Genomic DNA, 3,186 nt, shown 5'->3' on the forward strand with positions numbered 1-3,186 from the left:
GTCTCTTCCATTTCTCAGAGATACGTTCTTTTGTTTCCTCCATTTTCTCAGAAAATCTCTCCTTTGTCTCCTCCATTTTTTCTGTCAGTTTCTCCTTTGTCTCCTCCATTTTGTCCTGAAAGTATTCTTTAACTGGTGGGGGTGTGGATAAGTAGCCGTGTTTGCGGAGATACTGGACAGAGAGTGAAGTGCCGCCCAGAGTCACCGTGTATCTAGCAGGGTTGCAATCTGTAGGGAAACAAAGAAAAGCACACTGGCTGGTCAGAAGAGCAAAACTAACTGAATCCATCACTTGTTAGATACACGGTCTGCTTTTCAGAAGCACACAGGCTGAGGAAATGAGACACATGCTAATCTAAGTTGAAAAGACGATATAAGAAAATATGAATGTTTTGATGCTGATCAATGAGCAAAAATGTTACCTTGTACATGGCGTACGCAGTCAGAGCATAGCCACTCGAAGAGTCTCTCAAAAGGCCAACTAGTGACTCTGGCAGACCAATCATCTCCAGGAATGGCACTACATTCACACCTCTGAGGGTGAAACATATAAAAGATGATAAAGGTTTGAAAATAGCTGCCAAACATTGTGCAATGCAGTGTTGCATCAGAATGACTTAACATGATTCGCTAACTTTTAGCATAAAAATGTATTTACCATTCTTCAAAAAGCAATAAAAACAATTTAGCAACAAATGTCCATCTGATCTATGAGTGTCAAATGCAAAGCCATAAACTCAGAACTCAACCAGACTCACTTCATAGCAGCGTAATAGAAGGTTCCAAACCAGACGGAGGACGTCAGAAGATGAACAGGGATCATCACCTTCCCATACTGTTTGAACGTCTTCTTAAACCTCTGGACCAGACCGCTGGACTTGTCCTGCAGGGGGTCCACTTCTGCAGCATCAGGCTGTGTTTGCTGCGTTTGAGGCGTGGAGCTGGACTGTGGTTCCTCCTGTGGTGGCTGGTGTTTTGGCTGATGTGCTGCCTTGCTGGAGGCTGAGGTTGACAGCCAGCTCCGGCCTGTGGGCGGTGGCAACAACAGACGGTGGGCACAGCAACAAATGCTACCGGTGGCTCAGGGACGGCGACGCCCACCAGTAACGTGCGTGCTGCTGCCACCCGCCGCAGTTTCCCATAATTCAGGATGCGCTGCATTATCATCTTCCTCTTCCCACCCTCCTCCTCTCGGCTGCTGCTGTGACGTTTCACCACAGATTGTAGGAGAAGACAAAAAAAGACACTCAGTATGAATTCTAAATCTAGGCTGGGAAATCTTTTAATGATTATATCCTCATTTAGTACAGCAACTAACAATTATTTTCATTATCAATAAGTCTGTCAATTATTTTCTCGATTAATCAATGAATAATTTGGTCTGTAAAATGTAGGAATCATCATAAAATGCCCACTGCAAGTTCTATAAGTCCGAGATAACGTGCCCGAAAACCTTAAACTATTTTGTATTTTTATCATGGAGGACCAATAAAACCAGGAAATATTGACATTTGAGAAGCTGGGTTGAAATGCCCTTGCATTTTGTTTAAATGACTCGAGGTTTATTTACATAGTTGTCGATTGATTTTCTGTCAACAGACTAATTGATGAACTGACAAATCATTCCACTAATTCACTCTCTGACTGATTGAGGTGTAAGAAAAGACCAAACGGGCATTTTTTAAATACAAAAGATCAGCTTATGCCATGATGAGTACGCATCCCACTGCAGGAAAGATCAAAGCTAAGTCCTTTACATGAGGAGTTTTCAATTTTCATGTTTGGATCAAGATTTCACATAAAATTCTATCGAAGCACCCAAAGATACCATTGAAATGATTAACTGTATAACTTTTAGTTGTGATAATCCCTACATAACTTGGATAAATTGCAGTTGCTTCTTACTAGAAAACAGATATCAAATACTCTAAATCAGCCTTTATAATGCATATGAAATACCTGCAGTCTAGTCTGTTTGTCTAAATCAGTGATAACTGGGTGACACACTGAATGTTGTATGACCTCATTGCAAAAAATATGCAGCGTTGACAAGTTAATATCAGACTGCGAACACAACTTTATGGCCCCTGCCTGTAATCTATCCCTGCTGTTGACATTATAGCATTATTCATGTCATTTTTTTCTGAACACATTTTAATAGTGTTTCTTCTTATTCCAATCCTGACAGACGTTCACTGACATTTAGAAGCCAGAGTGCATCCTTACATCTCTGGGTAGTGCTCTCCTGGTCACTCCTGAATTTGGACTGCAAACTAAAGGAAACTGCAGCAACATTACACAAATAACTTGACCAAAATATCCTTCCTACATTATCTATTATAGTATCTCTTTTGCATCCACTGGTTGATTTTACGCTTGTTATATGACACAATGAAAGTCCTGAACATACCTTGTTGTGTTATGATTGCACAACTCCAAATGCAGCACCTGACGCAAAACAAACGAGTGAGTTTAAAGCAGAAAGTTCAAGAATATTCAACTTAACGCCAATTTCAATTAACGATGTGTTAAAATTAAAATAAAAGCGATCAGTTATGTTACAAAACTTCTCAAACTACAAGTGATGTGCGAACTCATGACAATTAAGACAGGAAGTAATTCCATGTTTCTTCAAAATAAAAGTTCTAAAATAGACTGTAGGCAAAACAGACAGTAGGAAGTAAGTAAGTCCTGGCTTGGTTTGTAAAATCCAATCGGAAGCCTCAAGCTAAATGTGTGCTAGCTTTACACATGCAGCTATTTAGGGCTAGTTGACATTGGCTAGGTTTGTCTGGAGGACAAGGAGGAGGCAGCTTTTAGTTCCCAGGTTTTCAGGACAGTAAAGCAGTAGTGTTTCCTCTCTAGACACTCGCTGGACATTGGGCTTGTTAAGGCCAGACTGCTGCCAACTCTGTCTTCCTCTGCCTGACGTTAGCCAGTTAGCTGTTAGCTATCAGTAAATACTGTAAACCCTCACAGGAAGTAAACTATACAAGTAAAACATACTGAAGCAGAGGACAGAGCGCAGACTACACTTACGTTGGAAGTTACGTGTTGAGGTCAAGAGGAAACCGTACTCCTAAATCTTGAGGGCCATGTGAATTAGCCCAGGCGTTCAAGGACCACATTTATCCCTGTCGCAGCTCAGACTGCGTGAAAAGCAGCATGTCGCCCCGACCGCGCAGA

General features: G+C 41.3%; 1 pseudogene; it reads right to left on the reverse strand.

The window, feature by feature from the left end:
- Window positions 1–113: 113 nt before the first annotated feature.
- On the reverse strand, window positions 114–3,186 carry LOC119882044 (annotated as a pseudogene).

The sequence above is a fragment of the Micropterus salmoides genome, unplaced genomic scaffold (assembly GCF_014851395.1).
Source record: "Micropterus salmoides isolate LMB-PRFRI ecotype aquatic unplaced genomic scaffold, ASM1485139v1 Ms_hic_scaffold_2856, whole genome shotgun sequence".
NCBI lineage: Eukaryota > Metazoa > Chordata > Actinopteri > Centrarchiformes > Centrarchidae > Micropterus > Micropterus salmoides.